Source organism: Aotus nancymaae, unplaced genomic scaffold, assembly GCF_030222135.1.
Source record: "Aotus nancymaae isolate 86718 unplaced genomic scaffold, 86718_ANA_hifiasm-v0.15.2.pri h1tg000036l, whole genome shotgun sequence".
In the NCBI taxonomy this organism is placed as follows: Eukaryota; Metazoa; Chordata; class Mammalia; order Primates; family Aotidae; genus Aotus; species Aotus nancymaae.
This window is the reverse complement of record NW_026988450.1, coordinates 91,674,600-91,696,972: the sequence shown is the minus strand read 5'-3', so window position 1 is coordinate 91,696,972 and position 22,373 is coordinate 91,674,600. Positions and strand designations below refer to the sequence as shown.

General features: G+C 43.4%; 1 pseudogene; it reads left to right on the top strand.

The window, feature by feature from the left end:
- Window positions 1–738: 738 nt before the first annotated feature.
- Window positions 739–22,373, top strand: part of LOC135277938 (WASH complex subunit 2A-like) — a 56,776-nt pseudogene continuing 35,141 nt past the window's right edge.

Genomic DNA, 22,373 nt, shown 5'->3' with positions numbered 1-22,373 from the left:
CGGAGGACGAATGAGAGAGTTGTATGCCTGTCATAATGGGGAGCCTGGCCTTCAATCTGAAGCCAATGGTGCCAGTTCAAAGGACTTTAAGCAGCCCCTACACAGTGGCAGCCGAGCAGGTCACAAAAGCAAGGTGATGCCCAGGCAGATCACGGATTCTCTATCCACTGAGCTCCCGCCTGCCGGCTCCACAGCAGCGGATTTTGCTGCACGAGAAGAGGCAGCAGAGCAGGCCTTTTCCTCTGCCCACGGCGCCGACGTCGAAAGCTCCTAGGCTGGTGACTCCACTGGCTGCTGGAGGTCCCCACTCTCCAGACCCGCCGGACTGGCGGCCAGTGCCATTACACCGCCACTGCCTCGGGTCTTGGGCCACAGAGCCACCCGGCCAACCGGCCTCTGCAGCGCTCCCTGGCGTCGGCCCGGCTCGTGCAGCTTCCCCCGCCCCAACCCAGCTGAGAACCCCAAACTCCAGTCCAATTCCCATCCGTAGCTTCCTCCCCGCAGTATCGCAGGTCTGATCACGTGGGGCGCTGTCACGTGACACCAGGTTACGCGAGGCGGTGGCGCCCGGGGCCGCTGGGCTGCGCTTCCGGGGCTGTGCGGTCCTGGCGCGAGGGGGCGGCTTCGGAGCCCACCGAGCCGGGAGGCTGGGATGGTGAGGGAGGCGGGCCAGGCAGGAGAGAGAAGGGCCTGGCATGGCGCAGCTGTCCCTGCTGCCCTCAGGCTCAGCCTGTCTCGTTTTTTTCGCTGCGGATGAACCGGATGACCCCCGACCAGGAGCGGGCGCCGGCGTCCAAGCCCGTGTGGGAGCGGCCGTGGTCGGTGGAGGAGATCCGCAGGAGCAGCCAGAGCTGGTCGCTGGCGGCCGACGCGGGCGTGAGAGGCGGGCCCCAGGGACGCGAGGGCGGCAGGGGGGACGCTCGGCCTGCGCGCGGGAGGACGGGGCCGCGACTGCCCCTGCACCCGGGCCGTCGGGTTGCCTGCCCTCTTAGGAACACAGGCCCTTCATAGCCCTGGAGAATGCCAGTTTGGCAGCCCCCGGCTACCGGGGAGGGAGGCGGGCCCGGACCACGGCCCAGACGCGGCGTTCCCGTCATTGGGGTTTCTGGCAGTGCCGCTCAGCTCCATCCAGAGGGGAGATCCGTTTCTGCCACGCTGAGGGATTGCTCGGGCACTAGGGAGGCGATTCTTGTTGGGACCTGGACTAAGTGGGGTGGGAGACAAGCCAGTATGTGGATATCCTTTAGTGAGATTCTTCATGTCGGGGGCCCAGGAAGCTTCCTCAGAGCTGTAATTCCAGAGTCCTAAATGAATAGGATTTTTGAATAAGAGTGGTGGCTGGTTATCTAACCCTTGCTCTGTGATCTTTGTAGACTGACGACCAAAGAGAACTTTTAAAAAGAGACAGGGTTTTGCCCTGTTGCCCAGGCTGGAGTGCAGGTGGCTTGATCTTAGCTCACTGCATCCTCCGGGGCTCAGCTGCTCCCTCCTACCTCAGCCACCTGAGTAGCTGGGACTATAGGCGGGCTCCACCACACCTAGCTGATTTATTTAATTTTAGTAGATGGGGGTCTTCTATGTTGTCCAGACTGGTCTCCAGCTCCTGGCCTCTAGCGATCACTCCGCCTCAGCCTCCCAAAGTGCTGGGATTACAAGCTGGGCCACCATACCATTAGCTCACTGCCACTCTTTTGATGCGCTTTGTTAGTGATTTTCAATGTCCCTTGGTTTTACTACTTGTCAGAAGGAGCATTCTGGCAGGACACGGTGGCTCACGCCTGTAATCCCGACACTTTGGGAGGCCGAGGTGGGAGAGTCACGGGTTCAGGAGTTCGAGACCAGCCTGGCCAACATGGTGAAACCCTGTTGCTACTAAAAATACAAAAAAGTTAACTGGGCGTAATGGCAGGCGCCTGTAATCCCAGCTACTCAGGGGGCTGAGGCAGGAGAATCACTTGAACCCAGGAGGCGGAGGTTGCAGTGAGCCGAAGTAGCATGGATTCTTTTTTGATTTGACATGCGCAGAGTAGATATGTGTAACATTGATACTACTGTATGTTTATGTTTTTAAAATAGCTACTACAGTTTCTACAGGAATTCTCACAGCAAACTATCTCTAGGACCCATGAAATCAAGAAACGAGTGGTCGGACTAATTCGGGAAACCAAAGCCACCGATTGTCACCTGCATAATGTCTTCAATGATTTCCTTATGCTCTCTAATACGCAGTTCATTGAGAATGTGAGTTATTTAGTTATATCATAATTATAAATAATTGTTTTTTTCAAAGTAGGAGATACTGTAATTTTAAATAACTTACTGTTAGGTTCCCTCCTTAATTTTGGCGGAAGTGTGGTTCTTGGTAATTGAAGCTTTTTTCTCTGGGATTAGATGCCTCTTTTTTATTTGTAAAGTTTTAAGTCCTTTTTTCCAAGCCTCTAAAAAAGTCTAATGATGAAATTTTCTTATATTTCAGTGCTTCCATCTTTTGTCAATTTTGAGAGTAGTCAGCAATTGTGATGAATTGTGTGGCACTCACACCAGCTTTGTTGTGGCATGATCTGTAAGGCATGATCTGTATACCTGGTTAGACCCTCTGGACACCACATGTGGTTTCAGTTGTTGCTTGGGTTATGTTCTGGTAAATTATATTCAGGGAATATATATGTCTACTTGCAGTATTCTTAACTGAAGTTTGCGATGGCTGAACTTACGATGTGGAATCAACTATACACAGATTACTGAGCTTAAACCCATGTGTGAGTTTTGTCTATTTACTGAGTTTCTTCTAGATGGTAGGAATACATAGGTAAATTAGATAGAGCCTCTCTCTTGGCAAATAGTATAATTCTAGCCTACAACGGAAGTAAGTGTGGCTGGAGCACAGTGGAGACTTAAGAGATGAGGATGGAGAGGTAGCTTAGATAACAGACCTGTGTTTCTCATAGGGTATTCAACTTTTTGAATATCAGCATTCATTTGTGAAAAAAGAATTACTAAAGTAATCTATCTCCTAAGATTGTTAGGTATAAAGTTATAAAAAAAAATTCAGAATCACAAAATGATAAAAAAAGGCCAAGATTTAGGATAGTTAAGAGAACACCAGATAATGCCACATAGTCAACTTGTGCAGCATCTTTGTGTGTTTTTTAGTAGCTTGGGTTAAATGCCACTTCCTGTCTTTTGGAGAGCTATGCATAAAATAAAGATATTAATAAAGGTCTTAGAGATCTCTTTGCCTGTTACTTCCTTTAACAGTAAAGGAGTACTCATGAGTTTGAAAAATAACAAGTATTCAAGTAAAATCAGTAGTTTTCTGATTGTCCACACAGAATGTCTATGCTTAGTCCTGACCGTTTATCTCACTGGAAGAGTCAGGGACTCTAGATTCTCACTTCTCTGGTGTGCACAGCCCCATGATGTTTTCATCAAGGTTAATTTGGTGTCCTTTTAAGCACTCCTGTTGTTTTCATTCTGTACCTTTCTTTCTGGATCAGGTACTTAGCACTTCTCTGCAGTCGGTACTGCAGCACCAGAGTCCGAAAGGATTTGGGAGGTTTCCTCTGTACCCACTGTGCCTGTACCAGATTGGTACTAGATTGGTATCAGATCAATACTTCAGTGGGGAGAAATGGGGAACATCATAAACCTTTTCTGAACCACAATCTTAGGTCTTCTCTTTTCTCCTGCTCTTCTTTTCTAGCCAAGTTTTCTTAGATTCTGAGTTTTCCGTGATGTAGTTTTTATGGAGTTTTTTGGTTTTTATTGTGTTTTGGTAACTGTTCTTTATTTGTGTCTACTACTAGGGATTTCCTGTTTTCCATTCATCTCTCCATCCCTTTAGTCTTAGTATTTTTGTTTTTCTTTCTTTTCTTTCTTTTTTTTTTTTTTTGAGACAGAGTCTCGCTCTGTCACCCAGGCTGGAGTGTGTGGCATGATCTCGGCTCACTGCAACCTCCACTTCCCAGGTTCAAGCAATTCTCTTGCCTCAGCCTCCCAAGTAGCTGGGATTACAGGCACCTGCCAATAATTTTTTTTGTATTTTTAGTAGAGGCAGGGTTTCACCATGTTGGCCAGGCTGGTTTTGAATTCCTGACCTCAAGTGATCCACCCACTGCAACCTCTGCCTCCAGGTTCAAGCAGTTCTCCTGCCTCAGCCTCCTGAAGTGCTAGGATTACAGGTGTAAGCCGCCGTGCCCAGCCCTTAGTGTTCAGTCTGGATGCCTCTTCGCCTTCCAGTCTGCGTTCAGAACTCTTCTCCGGATATGCTGGTTGCCACTGACAAATTTTAATTACTTCCCAGACCTTCTATAAGGCCACATGCTATAGGCTTTTTTCATTTGTGGCAGAGCATGATGATACTGAGAAATGCTTAATAAAACTCTGAAAAAAATCTACTTGCTGATACATATTTGTCAGTGATCTGGCTTTTTAATGTTTTTTTTTTTTCAACCCCTGACATCAGTACTTACATATTACAATTCCAACTTGAATGATAGTGCCATTTAGTTTCATGGTAATTTTTCAAAGTCAGATAGGTTTGTGGGTTTTATTAATTAGCCTCAGAGGCAGCCACAGAGTTGCAAACTATATTATAAGTAAGTGAAACAATCCGGACTTTCTAGGGCAAGAACAGTCAGGACTTTCTAGTGCAAGAGAAATTAGTACCATTAGTAAAAGCTCAAGAGGGGACTCCTAGGGAGAAGAAATGCTAATTAACATTGGCCAGTGTTCTAGCATCTAATTAGAAGGCAACACAATTCTAAACCTTAATTAGTCTGTTAATTTAGGGATTGCATCCTGAAATACTAAGTGCCATAGTTAATGACTTTAGTTTGTTAAAAGATCTGGTGAGGGAGGATTTTTTCTTTTTAAAGTCAATTGTTTCAAAATCTTAGCTTTGTAAAAATGTTTTTTAATTCCAAAATTAAGTGAATTAACCCATTTATGCCAGAGGTTACAAATTTTTTTGTGAAAAATCAGACCTTGGCAATGACCTTGAGCAGTAGGATATACATAACTCCCACAAGCTTAGCATTCCAATAATGGAACACTAGGCATAAATGGGTTAATTTTCCAGATCATCTCCCTATTGATTTATAAAAGCTGAATTTTGGTCATTTGCCCCTCCTCTTCTACTTTTCTATTGAAGAAACAGATGGAGTTGTTGAAATTGTCAAGTAGTCCACAATTAGAGAGAAGGAGGTAAAGCCCAAAAGCCTTATTGGCATATAATTTCCTGTACAGGCATCTCCCCAACCCCCTAGATCTGCCTTATTTTACATAATGGCCTTGCTTTTGACAATCCAGTCTTCTCATTCCTTGAGATACCATATGCCCTGCTGCTACGGGACCTTTGCTTACATTGCTTTCTATGCCTCGACCCTTTGATTGACATCTATCTGTCTTCCAGGTCTCTGCTCAATTATATTACTTCCTCCTGGACCCTCTGCACTAGGCAGACCCCCTGGATAAAAGCACTTGAAGCATCACATGCCATCCTTTAGTAGGCTTCTTATAATTGCAATTTTACAATTTGTGGGATTTGATGAGTTGAACTGTCTTGCTAAATCAAGCCCCATTATTATTATTATTTTCTGAGATGGAATTTCATTCTTGTTGCCCAGGCTGGAGTGCAATAGCACAGTCTTGGCTTATTGCAATGTACCTCTCCCGGGTTCGAGCAATTATCCTGCCTCAGCCTCCCGAGTAGCTGGGACCACAGGCACATGCCACCACGCCCAGCTAATTTTTGTATTTTTAGTAGAGACGGGGTTTTACCATGTTGGCCAGGATGGTATCGGTCTCTTGACCTCGTGATCTGCCCACCTTGGCCTCCCAAAGTGCTGGGATTACAGGCGTGAGCCACCGTGCCCGGCCAATACCAAAGATATTTAACAGTCCTGGGCGTAGCTATCTGACTGTAAATTGATCACAAAACACATGAAGCTTTGAGTTCAACCAGGTGAGGATGAAAGAAGTTAGCATTGGTTATCTGCTGTGTGCAAAGTACTGGAGATGCTAGTCCTGCTTGCCTTGAAAAGATCCCATGGGTTTTAGGTCCCATGGGTTTTGGTTTCTTAGATGTTGTATTTGGCTTTCTAGCTGCAGGCTTCTCATAGGTAGCCATGGTAGCTGCCAGGTCTCAAAGTCTCACTTTTGAAATTTACTTACTTTTTTGGAGTCCTGACTTTGCAAATTACCAAAAGAATTCCTGATCTTTATAGAGCAATTAGGAATAGTAAGAAAAAGAAAAATCATCTGACATTTCCTCAGCTAGAGGGGAGCCTCTCAATGTTTAACACATATATATCTACATATAGATAGAGATTCTTTTTTTTTGAGACAGAGTTTCGCTCTTGTTGCTCAGGCTGTAGTGCAGTGGCACAACCTTAGCTCACTGCAACCCCCGTCTTCCTGTTTCAAGCTATTCTCCTGCCTCAGCCTCCTGAGTAGCTGGGATTACAGGCACCCGCCACCATGCCCAGCTAATTTTTATATTTTTAGTAGAGACGGTGGAGGGTCGGGGGTTCAGGCTGGTCTCAAAACTCCTGACCTTGTGATCAGCCCGCCTCAGCCTCCCAAAGTGCTGGGATTACAGGTGTGAGCCACTGTGCCCAGCCCTAGCACATATATTCTAAATCTATTTCCCATGCAGACGTCAGGCTTAAAAGAATTGAACTTACAAAAAAAATCAACTACCCCAAATTAACCAACCATTGAGCGTTTCATTGTATTACTTTATGTTCTTTTTTTTTTAACTTTAACCTTTTCTTTTTTTGTTGTTTTTTTGAGATGGAGTCTCACTCTGTCGCCCAGGCTGGAGTGCAGTGGTGCCATCTCAGCTCACTGCAACCTCTCCCTCCCAGGTTCAAGTGATTGTCCTGCCTCAGCTGCTGAGTACCTGGGACTACAGGCGCATGCCACCATGGCCGGCTAATTTTTTGTATATTTAGTAGAGATGGGGTTTCACTGTGTTAGCCAGGATGATCTCGGTCTCCTGACATCATGATCCGCTTGCCTTGGCCTCCCAAAATGCTGGATTACAGGCATGAGCCACCGCGCCCAGTCAACTTTAACCTTTTCTTTCTAGATGACTGTGTGTATGTGTGTGTGTGTGTGTGTGTGTGTGTGTGTGTGTATTTACATTTGCAGCCTACTTTTGTTTATGTGAACTTATTTAACACATCTTTGAGACTTTTGTGAACTTCATTTTTTTGTTCTTAAACCATACAATAATCCTCCCATATTAAATGTTATTTATGAAATGTTTCATAAGTATAGAAAAGTTTAGAGAGAAACCACAAGTGCTAAGTAGATGCGGCACCTAACATCAGTAGTTTCATATTTTGCCACATTTGCTTCAAAGGTGCCAACCCTCCATATTTGTCCTTAACTCTAATCATTTTGGATGGGGATTCATTGGTATCTCTGGCTTTTTATTCTTTTTTCGTTTTTGAGACAGGATCTCCCTCTGTTGCCCAGGCTGGAGTTCAGTGGTGCAAACACAGCTCACTGCAGCCTCAAACTCCTGGGTTTAAGCCATCCTCCACCTCAGCCTCAGGAGTAGCTGGGACTACAGGTGTTCACTGCCATGCCTGGCTAACTTTTAATTTTTTTTACCTAGAGAGGGATTTAATTTTTATCCCTTATAGATAACCTTTATTGTGTAGTTGTTCTTTTCTTCACTGACTATTGTATATGAATATTTGTGTGTATTTGAAAATAAAATCAGGCCTCCATGGAATTGTGGGTCTGTTTCTGCCCTCTGCTGTTTGTTTTGTTTTTACGCTGTCTGCCAGTATCATAATCTTAAACACTGCAGACTTCTAATGTCTTAATAGGGCAAGTCCCTATAATCTCTTTCTATTCAGAATTGTCACGGTTATCAGTCTTTGGCTTTTTACTTTTCTGTGTGAATTTGAGGGTTATCTTTTATTTATTATTATTATTTTTTTTGAGATGGACTTTCACTCTTGTTGCCCAGACTGGAGTCCAATGACACGATCTCAGCTCACTGCAGCCTCCACCTCCCAAGTTTAAGAGATTCTCCTGCCTCCTGAGTAGCTGGGATTACAGGCCCCTCCAACATGCCCAGCTAATTTTAGTAGCGATAGGTTTTTCCATGTTGGCCAGGCTGGTCTCAAACTCCTAACCACCTCGGCCTCCCAAAGTGCCAGGATTACAGGCAGGAGCCACTGCACCCAGTGGGATTATTTTACTATATTGTGCCACAGAATATTTTATTAGCTTTTGATTGGAATTGCATAGAATTATAAATTTGGTGTTTGTGACTTTCTGCTGGAAATCTTGATACCAAGGACATTCTGATGTTTGCATTTATGACAATTTTCATTGGAGCTAAATTTCAATAAGTAGAAGTTTGGGTCAGAGAATGTGATCATTGAAAAACAACGTTGTTTGATCAGATTGGCAGATATTTTTAAATGGGTGGACAGCAGTAATCACTGGCAAAGATTTGGGTAATGGGCACTTGAGCATACTGCTAGTGACAGGGAATTCTACACATTTGTGCATAGAATCTGGAAATGGCTATTAAAATTAAAACACCAGTTTCAGCTGGCCACAGTGGCCCACACCTGTAATCCCAGCACTTTGGGAGACCAAGGCCAGTGGATCACTTAAGTCAGCCTGGCCAATGTTGTATCCAAGTGAGTTATAGAAGAAACACCACGCTCTGAGTTTCAAATTAAGAGTCCTTCATTCTCTCAGCCCGGAGGAAGGGGCTTGATTTCCCTTTATACCTTAATTTAGGTAGGGGAGGGGGAGCCTAGCTGAAGCAGAATTTTACAGAAGCAGAACAAGCAAGTTAGATAAGGAAGCTGGTAACCAGTGGGCAGGAGGTTCCCAGGATTGTTGGTTGCTAAGGGTATTTCCATACAATCACGAAGGGGATTTGCAGGGGGAACTTTCCATACAATCAATCACCAAGGAAGCTATTCACAATAGCAGGTAGACTTGCCAAGCAGGATGTGGTTACAATGGTTACAGGTACTGTGAATAGTGTGAACCACTTTTAACTGTTCAAAGCTTTGTGTGCAGCTTGACTCAGTAAGGCGCCTGAGGGGGCCGAGGCAGGGAGGGAGAAGCCAAGCTGGAGCCTACTGCCAAGATGGAGTCAGTTAGGCTAACACAGGCTAAGTTATGACACCAACATGGTGAAACCCCATCTCTACTAAAAAAAAAAAAAAGCAAAAAGAAATTAGCCGGGCGTGGTTGTGCTTGCCTGTAATCCCAACTACTCGGGAGGCTGAGGCAAGAGAATTTTTTGAGCCTGAGAAGTGGAGGTTGCAGTGAGCCAAGATCATGCCATTGCGCTTCAGCCTGGGCGGCAGAGCTAGACTCTGTCTCTAAATAAATGAATAGATAAGCAGGAAGGGTAAGAGAGTTCTAAATATGAGCGCGTATCTGCATGTATTTGTGTAAGAGCCTCAGGAAACAAAGAGCACACACACCAAGCTTAAAATGGGTATTCCAAGGGTCAGGTTGTGGGTAGGGAGGAAACTATTTTAAAATACATCTCTTTAACGTGTGCCTTTATATTGACTTAAAATTTAAAAAGTAGGATAGAATTCACGTACCCTAAAATTCACACCTTTAATCAGTATGCAGTTTGGTGGATTGTAGTGTACTCAAATTGTAATGGCCACTGTCTAATGCCAGAAGATTTTCATCGGTTCATTTATATTGACTTTTAATTTATTTCTTCTTAAAAATTTTTAAATTTCATTTTATTTTTGAGATAGGGTCTCACTTTGTCACCCAAGCTGGAATGCAGTGGTGCGATCAGGGGTCACTGCAGCCTTTACCTCCTGAGCTCCAGTGATCCTCCTGGCTCAACCCCACAAGTAGCTGGAATTACAGGTGCACACCGCTACACCTAGCTAATTTTTGTGGGGTTTTTTTTTTTGGGGGTATCGATGAGGTCTCACTATGTTGCCCAGGTTGATCTTGAACTCCAGAGCTCAACTGATCCCCTTGCCTCAGTCTCCGAGAGTGCTGGCCTTACAGGCACAAGCCACTGTGCCTGGCCTATGTTGACTTTTTATAAAAAGCATGTTGTACTTGAGTCGTTTTTAAAACATAAAAATAATTAAAAAAGAAAAAAAAACAAGAATCACAGTGATTTGTCAGAGCGGTGGGTCTGTTCTGGAAAAGAGAGTTTTGCCTGTCCGTGCTGTCAGGGTCAGTCAAATGCCCAGCCTTTCTGGAGAGTCAGTGGTAGATTTTTCTCTCTGCTTTCATACAAATGGGATAATAAAATTGTATCAGCCATTTTAAGCAACTGAATGAAAATAAATTTTGCCTTTACCATTTTCATTGTTCAGAATCCTAAAGTTCTTGCTTCTTAGTTGATAAATTACACCAGTTAACATTTTCTGTAGCCTGGGGTGAGAATACTGTATCACTGCCCATCAACATTATTAGGTTAAATGAAAAGGTGTGCAAACTCATATCTTACTGTTTTGCAACTCTTGGTTTACAAGGAGGTTAAATTTTCATCATGTTTCCTAATCATTTGTATTTAAAAACAATTTTGTTTTTTTGGTGAATGGACTATTCAGGGACACCCACTGGTAGTGGCATAGTGGCCTCAGCCCTTTGTTGCGTACCCCTGACCCCCCAATGGAGTCTTACTTTGTCACCCAGGCTGGAGTGCAGTGATGTGATCTCGGCTCACTGCAATCTCTGCCTCCCAGGTTCAAGCAGTTCTCCTGCCTCAGCCTCCTGCGTAGCTGGGATTACAGGTGTGTGTCACCACACTCCACTAATTTTTTTATTTTTTAGTAGAGACAGGGTTTCACCATGTTGACCAGGCTGGTCTTGAACTTCAGACCTCATGATCTGCCCACCGTGGCCTCCCAAAGTGCTGGGATCACAGGTGTGATTCTCCACACCCAGCCAAGCCCTTTGTTGAATAACCATTTCCTTCTCCATCTTTGTCCTTATTTACTGTGTATTTAATTCTTGTATTGTGATTTATTTCCAATGTCGTGTTCACCTTTTAACATTGAGTTTTCTTCCATATTTAGCGTGTGTACGATGAAGAAGTGGAGGAGCCAGTACTGAAGGCTGAGGCAGAAGAAACAGAGCAGGTACTTGTATGAAATCACTCTTGAGCTGAGTTTCTGACTTTGAGAAATGTAGAGATCGATGTATTATGAGGGTACTAGGGATGGTGGGTGGGGGAGGGAAAGGGAGGTACTGCTCCTGACAGCAGCCCAAAAGGGGATTCTTTCCTTTGTTTCTGAAATGTAGTGTATTAACTAATACAGAGATCAGATTCTTGAATTCTGGCATAGGAATAGAGTAGAAGTCAGCAAACAACTTGTGTAAAGGGCCAGATAGTAAATATTACAGATTTGGAGGGTTACAGAGGTCATTTTTTTGCTGTGGCTTCCTGTGTTACAGATGCACCGACCCACTTCCTCCTGAGGTCTTCTCACACCAGAGCCCAAAACATAGCTAAGAGGTTCTGGGTCACACTGACTTCTTAGCACTCCAGCAGAGATTCCTTTTTCTTCCACTCAGGAAGGCACAATGGACTGTGAATAAGTTTATTATGGGAGTAGCTTTGAATTCACTGTCATTTATTCAGAAAATATATATCACCTGTAAAGGTTGGTGCTTTGTCACAATTATTTCTTGTGACAGATGAAGCTGTTAGACTACGAAAGGTATTAGAAACCAGCTGTAGCTCTACCTGTTCCCAGCTGTTTTTTTTTTTTTTAAAACAGTTTATATTAAAAACAAATTTTTTTTTTTTTTTTTTGAAATGGAGTCTCGCTCTGTTGCCCAGGCTGGAGTGCAGTGGCACAATCTCAGTTCATTGCAACCTCTGCCTCCCGGGTGCAAGAGATTCTCCTGCCTCAGCCTCCAAGTAGCAGGGACTACAGGCCCGTGTCACCATGCCCAGCTAATTTTTTTGTATTCTTAGTAGAGACAGGGTTTCACCGTGTTGGCCAGGCTCATCTCAAACCTGACCTCAAACGATCCGCCTGCCTCAGCCTCCCAAAGTGCTAGGATTACAGGCGTGAGCCACCGCACCCAGCCAACCCCCTTTTGATGTAGAACAAATTTATAAAATAATTGTAATTGTCCACTATTTTTTTGTCTTTTTAAACTATAATGGAAAAATGAGACCTCTGGGTATTTTGTTCCAAGTCTTAACTCCTAAAATTACCCAAGAGACCCTTAACCAAGGCTCGTGAGATAGTCATGGTGAATCTGAGAGTATAGACCTGTTACTCCTCCAGCAGTGGGGAAGTAGCGTGCCATTCATTGTTAGGATACTTCTCCACACAGTAGTCGCACCTCTGCTTTTGTAGATGATGACTGACCTTGGAGCTCTGGGACCTTAAGTAGTTCGTTGCATGTCTAGAAAGGGGCAAACTTGGGATTTAAACCTTGCAGTCTTTTTTTTTTTTTTTTTTGGAGATGGCATGTTGCTCTGTAGCCCAGGCTGGAGTGCAGTGGCGCGACCTCGGCTCACTGCAGCCTCGACCTTCCGGGTCTTGGTTCAAGCAATTCTCCTGCCTCAGCCTCCTGAGCAGTGGGATTACAGGCACGTGCCACCATGCCCAGTTAAGTTTTGCCTTTTTAATAGACGGGGTTTCACCGTGTTGGCCAGGCTGGTCTTGAACTCCTGACCTTGTGATCCGCCTGCCTCAGCCTCCCAAAGTGCTGGGATTACAGGTGTGAGCCACTGCGCCTGGCCAAAACTTGCAGTCTTACTCCAAAGTCTATGTCAAGGCATTCAGCAGAATTTGACTTTGTTAACATTTTTAATTAATTTTTTTGGAACTCGAGCCTAGGGTTTAGAGAACATTCACAATATTCTCTTGGGGCGGTATCAGTATATTGGAGACCCATACTGCATGATATTTGTTTTGTAGGAGAAGACTCGGGAGCAGAAAGAAGTAGATCTCATTCCTAAAGTCCAGGAGGCTGTGAACTGTGGCCTACAAGTATTGGACAGTGCCTTTGAGCAACTTGATATCAAAGCAGGAAACTCAGACTCGGAGAAAATGATGCTAATGGGCGAGTGGAACTGATCTTTGAACCAAAGGTAAAGACGTTCAACTTAAATATTTAGTGTGCACCTGTTATGTTTGGGCTACTTTACTTGGGCACACGATTAGTAAGTAATAGAGTTAACGTTTAGGAAGTGAGTATGTCACTTAGCAGTCTCACATTGACTCCACTAGAAAGGCTCGCTTTTCCCAAGCACTGATGGGGAGTGCAAGGCAACATGTCAAGTTGGGGGTGCAAAGATGCAGGGCATGGCTTCTGCTCTCGAGGTGTGTGTCACAGGTCTGGTGGGAAAGTGAAGACATTCATACCAGTAACCATTATAAATGCTCTGAGAGAGAATTGGCTTCCAGCTGGAACTTTGGGGCAAAGATGATATTTGAATTGGGATTTGAAGGATGAGTAGGCTGGAGAGATAGAGAGTGTTGGGAACCTGAAAGTATGTAGCTTGGGCTAAGGAAAACTGCAGAAGAGCTGAAAGGCATTTGGGTTGTTTCCAGTTTGGGCAGTTATTAAATATAAATGAAGCTGCTGTGAGCATTCCTGTCCAGGCTCCCACATTGTTCAGGGAGATAAGTGGGGCAACACAGAGTCTCGGTGGTGAACACAGAAAGTTGCCACAGTGATTTTGAGAAACAGCCCTTGTGACACACAGGGCCTTTTGAATTAAAACATGCCACAGAACCAAACTTTTTTTTTTTTCTTGAGATGCAGTCTCATTGTGTCACCCAGTCTGGAGTGCAGTGGTGCAATCTCGGCTCACTGCAGTCTCTGCCTCATGATTCAAGTGATTCTCTTGCCTCAGTCTCTTGGGTAGCTGGGATTATAGGCACCCACCACTACGCCCAGCTAATTTTTGTATTTTTAATAGATACAGCAGAGGATGTTTCACCATGTTGGCCAGGCTGATCTTGAATTCCTGACCTCAGGTGGTCCGCCCGCCTCAGCCTCCGAAAGTGCTGGGATTACAGATGTCAGCCACTGCGTCTGGCCTGAACCACCAGACTCTTGTAGTCATTCTTTAGCTTCACATTTCTCTTCCAGTTTGAGCTTTGCTGTGTCACATCAAAGTGAGGCAGATTGTTTGGAACTGAGCAGCCCACTTGCTGCTTGGCTTTTCACTGTATGCCTTTAAAAGTCAGCTGTGGACTCTGGGAAATGTATTGCCTGGGCCACACTTGAAACTTTCTTTTTTTTTTTTTTTTTGAGACGGAGTTTCGCTCTCGTTACCCAGGCTGGAGTGCAATGGCGCGATCTCGGCTCACCGCAACCTCTGCCTCTTGGGTTCAGGCAGTTCTCCTGCCTCAGCCTCCTGAGTAGCTGGGATTACAGGCATGCGCCACCATGCCCAGCTAATTTTTGTATTTTTAGTAGAGACGGGGGTTTCACCATGTTGACCAGGATGGTCTCGATCTCTTGACCTCGTGATCCACCCGCCTGGGCCTCCCAAAGTGTTGGGATTACAGGCGTGAGCCACCGCGCCCGGCCCCACACTTGATACTTCCAAGACACACAGTGCTTTCTCTTTTTTTCCCCCTGGCAGAAAAGTTGTGCAGGTACACTTTTCTTTTATAGGAGGATTTGGGAATATCTCTGAGTCAGTGAGAATTAGTCCAAATTCACGCTGTCTTTGCTTTATACTCCATTGGTTGCTGTGACATCGTTGACCCTTTACATTAACCCTCCCAATCTTTCTGTTCTTGTATGAAACATCAGAATTATTCTCCCCTGCTCCAGGGTCCTTTGACAAGGAAGAGTTATTATTGTCAAAGGGCAATGCCTTACAGGGCACAGGGCAGCTTTTCCTCCACCAGTGGAGGTAGGAGGCTGTCCAAGCGTGGAGCACTTTCTTGATTCTACTTTTTTTGTTGAGACAGAGTTTCACTCTTGTTGCCCAGGCTGGAGTGCAGTGGCATAATCTCAGCTTACTGCAGCTTCTGTCTCCTGGGTTCAAGTGATTCTCCGCCTCAGCCTTCTGAGTAGCTAGGATTACAGACATGCACCATAACACTGGCTAATTTTTGTATTTTTAGTAGAGACAGGGTTTCACCATGGTGGCCAGGCTGGTCTTGAATTCCTGACCTCAAGTAATCCACCCAACCCAGCATCCCAAAGTGCTGGGATTACAGGCATGAGCCACTGCACCTGGCCTAATCTATTTTTATATTAAAAAATAAATATTTTCACTCATTAGTACTGCTTTTTAGAGGACAGCTCTCCAGAAGGTTCAGTTTCTTTCCTTGGTCCTCCTCCTCCTGGACCTTATACTAGGAGGTTGCACCCTTTTCCCTGTTTGCTTGCTGCTGATAAACTTTTGGTAGGCTTTTGCCATTTTTGTTAAATTTTGTTAATCCGGCCCTTGGAGAGGGAGATTCTGTGTGATTCAGCTCTTGCCTTTTTTTTTTTTTTTTTTTTTTTTGAGATAGTTTCACGATTATTGCCCAGGCTAGAGTGCAAATGATCTTGGCTCACTGCAACCTCCACTTCCCAGGCTTAAGTGATTCTCATGCCTCTGCCTCCCAAGTAGCTGGGACTAAGGGGCACGCTACCACGCCTGGCTAATTTTTTGTATTTTTAGTAGAGATGGGATTTCACCATGTCGGCCAGGCTGTTCTCAAACTCCTGACTTCAAGTGATCCATCCGCCTTGGCCTTCCAAAGTTCTGGGATTACAGGCATGAGCCATGGCGCCTAGCCTTACCTTGGCATTTTTACCTAGGATTTGACTTGTTAAAAAATCAGTGAAATAAAGAAGTTTTTGGCTGGGCGCAGTGGCTCATGCCTGTGATCCCAGCACTTTGGGAGGCTGAGGCGGGCGGATCACAAGTTCAGGAAACCATCCTGGCTAACATGGTGAAATCCCATCTCTACTAAAAATAGAAAAAAATTAGCCAGGCGTGGTGGCAGCCTCCTGTAGTCCCAGCTACTCGGGAGGCTGAAGCAGAAGAATCGCTTGAACCGGGAGGGGGAGGTTGCAGTGAGCTGCGATTGCACCACTGCACTCCAGCCTGGATGACAGAGTGAGACTCTGTCTCAAAAAAAAAAAAAAAAAAGAATTTTTTTTATTTTTAACTTTTAGTCCTGCTTTGTTTCTTATTCTCCTCCTTTGTTATGTAGCTTGTTTCGGGTAGTCAGATGGACCAGGATGTCAGGTGGCACATGTAAGTTTGTTTTCAACCGAAACGTTTGACGGCTTATTCCTTTCCTGGTGTACAGGATGTATACGTTGATCGTCCTTTACCGTATCTCATTGGGTCAAAGCTGTTCATGGAACAAGAAGATGTAGGTCTTGGAGAGCTGTCCAGTGAAGGTACTTTTCTTCACCAAATAATTTGTTAGTTTTAACATTTCTTTTTTTATTTTAAAATAATTTCAAACTTTAAAGTTTTAAGATTAAAGAACTCACGTATACCCTGCACTCGGGTTTACCAGTTAACTTTTCACTACATTTGTTTTATTGTTCTCTACATATACATAATATTTTGTCTTGAACCTATTTGGGAGACATAATATTCATGCCATTACGTCTAAATGTTTCTGTGTGCGTTTTCTTTCTTTTTTTTTTTTTTCTTTGAGCTAGTTTCGTTCTTGTCACCCAGGGAGTGCAGTGGCACAATCTTGGCTCACTGCAACCTCCACCTCCCGGGTTCAAGCAGTTCTCCTACCTCAGCCTCCTGAGTAGCTGGAATTACAGGCACCCGCCACCATACCTGGCTAATTTTTGTATTTTTAGTAGAGACGGGGCTTTACTATGTTTGCCAGGTTGGTCTCAAACTCCTGACCTCAGGTGATCCTCTGTGTGTGTTTTCTAAGAACAAGGACATCTCTTGTATAACTATAGTAGAATTACAAAAGCCAGGACATTATCTGTTATCCAATCTGCTATGTTCGCATTTTGCCATTTGTCCCAGTGGCACCCTTTACAGTCTCTCTCTTTTGTTCTCTGGTCTAGGACTCTATCCAGGGCCGGTTACCACATTTAGTTGTCAAATCTCCAGTTATCTTTTAGTCTGGTGCTGTTACAGCCTTTCTTTGCTTTTTATGACCTTGACGTCTGTAAAGAGTACAGGCCAGTTTTTTTTTCTTTGTAATGAATAATTTTTTTGAGGAGAGATACTTAAAGACTACATAAATATCTGATTCCTTACCATAATGAAGACACTTTTAATTCCAGTAAATGGGTATCGATGGTTTTATCAAGATCTCCGTGTTGCTCTTGTATGGTGGTTTGTGATTTTGAGAAGGAGCTAAGGACGTTTTCTTGTGAATATTGGTGTGGTGACCCTTATCTCTCTTCTCAACAGAAGGCTCTGTAGGCAGTGATCGTGGCAGTATTGTGGACAGTGAGGAAGAGAAAGAAGAAGAGGTAAGGGCTGTTTGGTATGACCAGGTCACGGTGGGCAGCAAGCTTAAGATGGGCCTAGCAGGCTAAGTAAATAACAACTGTGAATTTGTAATCTGTTTCCATAAAGCTTTTAACAGTGATAGAAGCCACATTCTGAGTTCTTTTAATCTAGGGTTAGATTTCCTTTTTGCCTTATGTACAATAATCAGGAAAGCTCCTGTAATCTGTTTCACTGTTATCCTACCTCCCACCTTGACACCAAATTCCTTCTTCACCCAGTATATTTTTGAGAAGGACAGCTTAGATGTTTTGGTGGAATCTCTGCCTGGGATATAGTCTTGAGTATATTCTGTCTTTGAACAATTCTAAGAAAAAAAATACACACATTTAGAACTTTCGTCAACTGTAAAACGTAGAGCAGGATATGCTGAAGGCAACCACATACATTCTGTTTTGCTGCTGCTTCTAGCACCTTCATATCCACAGAGCATAATCTCATTTCCTAGTCTGGCGTTTGAGTCTGTGGGCCTTGACCACAGTTGAATCTGCAGTTGTTCTTTAGATGGGATATTCATTATTGCAAGGGACACAGCCATGTTGAAGGAGAGTCCTTGAGTATGGGGTTTCCGAAAGGAGACAGTGTTGTGTGTGTGCTTTTCTCTTCTGATTGGTCCCCCTTTCTACACTCTCCCTCCCCTGCCCTTCTTCCAGCCGTACAAAGAAAAATCTGACAGCCGGAAATAAGCTTTCTTAAGTAACTATTAGCTGAATCCCTTGCTTTTAGCCATGGATGTAGGTCTTTACTAAATTGCTGGTAGCAAATACTCATGTTACCTTCTTAGGCCTAATGAAGTATTTGTCCTATCAAGAGGAACTAGAGACAGTATAGTCCAAAATGTAAAATAATACAAACTGACTTTCGATAATTTAGTTAGTTTAATGTGCAGTTCTTACTTTAAATCCAAAGGCAAGAGTTGAAAGTGCAGGTGATGTGAGCAAATTGTTAGAGGCATTTAAGTGAGCCACAACAATAACATGTTAACTGGAACAATCCTTGACAATATTGCCAGCTGCCCCACTACCTGCACCTTGATACTTAAGGTGACCGGTAGTCAGTACAAAGACTGAGTGTCAGAGCTTTTTCTCCATTTGACATGGAATCAGCCTGGCCCAGAGACTTAGACCTGAAATCATTTCTGTGCTTCGAAGTAAAGCCTGTTTAACAACAAAGCCTTTTTTTTCCCCTCCGAAGGAGTCAGATGAAGATTTTGCCAATCAGAGTGACGATGATCAAAACCGGGTAAGGCTCATGTGTTGAAATGACTTTGTTTTTACATTTTAATTGAAGCATAGTATGTATATTAAAATTACTTTTGAATTTTATTTATGACTAAGTGAGGATTTTTTCAGTATACAACTTATTTTCCTTTAGGCATTTCATGTATTTAGGCTATTTCCTTTGTATATTTTTTCCCAATTTTCCTTTATAGTTTATCTTCATTTTTCTTAGAAAACAAAGAAGTAAAAAACAAATTGGAAAATAGAGCCTCTAAAAGAAGACTCAGTTACCCAAACTGAATTGCTTTGCATGAGTCCCTCTCCTGAGTCCCCCTCTCCTGTGTCCCCTCTCCTGTTTTAAAACTGGAGACAAGCTAGTAGTGACATTAATGAATATTCACAAGATGAAAACTTCTGACCCTACTGTCTTAGTACAGTTATCTTAATTTTTGAATATCTAAGGGCATATTGTTTTCATAGTATGCATATTTTATTTTCTGCCCTTTTATGTTAACATTTCATAAATGTTTCCTTATTTTATTTTATTTTTTGAGATGGAGGTTTGCTCTTGGCGGCCAGGCTGGAGTGCAATGGTGCGATGTCAGCTCACTGCAACTTCTGCCTCTAGGATTCAAGCAATTTTCCTGCCTCAGCCTCCTGAGTGGCTGGAATTACAGGCGCCCACCACCATGCCAGCTAATTTTTTTGTGTTTTTATTAGAGATGGGGTTTTACCATGTTGGCCAGGCTGGTCTCGAACTCCTGATCTCAGATGATCCACCTGTCTCGGCCTCCCAAAGTGCTGGGATTACAGGCATGAGTCACCACGCCCGGCCTCCTTATTTAAAAAAGTCTTTGCAGTTTGCTTTGTATAGTCTTTGCTATATACTTTTAAACTTACTAAATATGATACTGTCATAGTCTCTAAATGTATGAAGAGTTTTATTTTTGATGTAACAATGTATTCAATATTTTCTTTTCTTTTTTTGAGACAGAGTCTGACTCTGTTGCCCAGGCTGGAGTACAGTGGTGTGATCTTGGCTCACTGCAGTCTCTGCCTCCAGGGTTCAAACCATTCTTATGCCTCAGCCTCCCTGAGTAGCTGGGACTAAGGTGTATGTCACCACGCCCGACTAATTTTTTGTATTTTTAGTAGAGACGGGGTCTCCCCATGTTTCCTAGGCTAGTCTAGAACTCCTGCGCTCAGGCAATCCACCCAGTCAGCCTCCCAGAGTACTGAGATCACAGGTGTGAGCCCCATACCCAGCCAATATTTTCATACATAGAAATCCTTTGCTTCTGTGAACTGTTTCTTCAGAATAAAGTGGTATAGAATTATTAACATAACTCTTAATGTCTGGTGGAACTTCTAAATTACAGATTATGCATGTTGATTTTCCTACAATCTCATCACTGGGGTGATGATTTAAAATTTTTTTTTTGCTAAAAATTTGCATTTCAATTTCTTAACTGGGAAATATTTTTTTCACAAAAATGTTTAACTATCAAATAAAGGATTTTGTATTTTCTGGTTGGTACTGTATTTTTCTGGTTGTATTCATAAATGTGGTTCGTCTTTATAATTTTAATAATCAGTCTTTCTTCATAGGATATTTGTTTCTATGGAATTTCCCATTAAAATCTGCAAATATAGACAGTTTTTCTTTTTTTTTGAAACTGAGTCTCGCTCTGTCCCCCAGGCTGGAGTGCAGTGGCACGATCTTGGCTCACTGCAACTTCCACCTTCTGGGTTTAAGTGATTCTCGTGCCTCAGACTCCCAAGTAGTTGGGATTATAGGCATGCGCCACCACGCCCAGCTAGTTTTTATATTTTTAGTGGAGATGGGGTTTCGCCACGTTGGCCAGGCTGATCTTGAACTCCTGACCTCAGGTGATTGCCTGCCTCAGCCTCCCAAAGTGCTGGGATTACAGGTGTGAGTCACCATGCCTGGCCACAAACAGTTTTTCTTTCTTTCTTTCTTTTTTATTTTTTTGAGACAGGGTTTCACTCTTGTTGCCCAGACTGGAGTGCAGTGGCATGATCTCGGCTCACTGCAACTTCCACCTCCCAGGTTCAAGCAGTTCTTCAGTCTCAGCCTCCCTAGTAGCTGGGATTACAGGTGCCTGCCACCACATCCAGCTAATTTTTGTATTTTTAGTAGAGACAGGGTTTCACCATGTTGGCCAGGCTAATCTTGAACTCGTAACCTCAGGTGATCCACTCGTCTTGGCCTCCCAAAGTGCTGGGATGACAGGCATGAGTCACCACGCCTGACCACAAACAGTGTTTCAAAACAGTACAATATAGTGATTAAAAACACCTGCTTATGCAACAGGTTGGTTCTGTGTGCTGCGGCCAACCTCAAAGTTTTAAGGATTAAATTAGGTAATAAAGTGCTTTTAGTAACATGCCTGGCACAGTTTGTTGATTCAAACATTGAAAAAAAAAATTTCTAATTATACATAGTAGTATATACCTTTGGAAAAATTAGAACTTAACAGATGAGGCTAAGTTTGAGCCTTCCAGTTCTTTCCTTCTCTGCATACTCTTCAGAGGTAACTGGGGTCATGCTCTGGGAGCATGTCTTTCCAGGTCTTTCTCTTTGCTTTTGTAAATGCACCTGTTTCCACAGAAATTCTATAGTGTATGCAGAGGTGGTATCGTGCTGGATTTGTTATTCTGCACTTTTTTGCGTGACCTACCTTGGATGGCTCTCTAGTTGTTACAGCTTTTACCTTTTAACTATTACTCAGTATTCTTACTAAGGTCAGACTATGCTGATTTTGTTTCTATTTCTCTGGTATTAGGCCAGGCACGGTGGCTCATGCCTGTCATCCCAGCACTATGGGAAGCCAAGGTGGGCGGATCACTTGAGATCAGGAGTTTGAGACCAGCCTGGCCAGCATGGTGAAACCCTGTTTCTACCAAAAATACAAAAATTAGCCATCTGTGATGGCAGGTACCTGTAATCCCAGTTACTCAGGAAGCTGAGGCAGGAGAGTCCCTTGAACCCAGGAAATGGAGGTTGCAGTGAGCCAGGATCACCCCGTTGCACTCCAGCCTGAGCAACAAGAGTGAAACTCCTTCTCAAAAATAAAAATATTTCTCTAGTAACAACCAGTTTTGATATTTCAATATTTTGCTTTTTTTATTCTTGTTGTTCCAGTCTTATTAAATAATATATTTTTATTTAGATTCCAAGTAAAGCTTGTGTATTATTTGTTCCAGCTTATCTGCTGCTTCATAACTTGCTGCATCATAATTATGATTATTATTTTAAAAAGATGTTACCTCTTTGAAGGAGGAGCCTAAAGGCTAAGTGACAATATCTCTTCTTCAGCTTGGTGACTATCTAATGGTTCTAATCTGATTATTTTATACTCTTAGCACGCGACACAAATGAGTGATGAAGAAGAGGATGATGATGGTTGTGACCTTTTTGCTGACTCCGAGAAGAAGGAGGAAGATATTGAGGACATTGAAGAAAGTACTAGACCTGTAAGGAAGACTGTAGTTGCTGTTGCTTGGCAGGGTTTTAGCACTGATGACTTGTTTCTTGTATTGTCACTTACTTTGTATCACTCTCATTTTTGCATATTTCTCATTTCATTTACACTTCAGAAGATAATGGCGAGCATCTCAAATTGCAAGTACCACTTTCCTGTCCAGATGTTATGATTTTATGAGTCAAATCATTC